Source organism: Tupaia chinensis, unplaced genomic scaffold, assembly GCF_000334495.1.
Source record: "Tupaia chinensis unplaced genomic scaffold, TupChi_1.0 Scaffold000072_1, whole genome shotgun sequence".
Lineage (NCBI taxonomy): Eukaryota > Metazoa > Chordata > Mammalia > Scandentia > Tupaiidae > Tupaia > Tupaia belangeri.
In genome coordinates, this window is record NW_006159532.1 from 773311 (window position 1) to 774255 (window position 945).

The following is a 945-nucleotide window of genomic DNA, read 5'->3' on the forward strand; positions in this document are numbered from 1 at the left end:
GCGCAGTGAGGAATGGTTTCAGTCTCATAACCAAGGTAGAGTGAAGACATTGGCCACATAATACACATGCTCCATTTTTTAAAAAATTCTGAATCTTGGGCAACTGTTCCCTTGTAACTACTTTACAGTTTCTAAAAGCAGTTATTGTCCAAAGCTGGAAGAGCAAGTCTTCTCAGATGAGCATGTGACTGAATGGAGGGAGGTAAACAAAAAAATAAAATGGCGCTGAGACGGGAGCAGCCGGATAAGAAAATCAAAAAAGGAACCATAATTTAAAGTTTATTCCAGCTATAGTGCAGGTTATTCTGACTTAAAGGTAGCATCACATGGCATACTTCTGAGTCCATTCCCGAGGTGTTCTGTTGTACTTATCTCTGTTTTATAGATCCGTGCAATCTCTGGCACTAGGGGGTCATCTGGGTTTGGATCACATAGCAGTGATAAAAGAACTTTAGAAATAGAGCAGGAGACCACTGTGATCTTAGAATATCAAGACAAATGCTGCCATTACTGTTAATATTTGGATGATAAATTCTTGTTGTAAATGCAACCTTAGGTGGTTTGAAGGGGTAGTATGTAGGAAAATGAATTGTCAAAAAGAATACACCGCCTTGATTTGGGCTGTCAGTGTGGCTTGCCAATGAAACATATCCCCAACTGGACCTGCGGAACACTGTGCTGGAGGGTCACGGGTCAAATCACTAAATTCCTTATTAATCCGTTTCAGCGCCATAGTCTGTGCTTCTCGTCGGGCTCCTCACTAGCTCGGTGTGCGCGCAAAGGTCCGGCCAAAACTCCATTATCCGGGCGGCGGGGAAAGATTGTCTCTTGTCTCACACCAGCTCTGCCTGACACTGGCGCCTTTTGCAAAAACAGAGCAGATCAGCACTGGCCAAGGCCTCGCAGAGCCCCTGACGAATCTAGGTCCCTGAAAACGGTCACGAT

The 945-nt window shown here is 44.6% G+C and overlaps 1 pseudogene; it reads right to left on the minus strand.

The window, feature by feature from the left end:
- Positions 1–307: 307 nt before the first annotated feature.
- On the minus strand, positions 308–795 carry LOC106733709 (ubiquitin-conjugating enzyme E2 D3-like; annotated as a pseudogene).
- Positions 796–945: the final 150 nt, after the last annotated feature.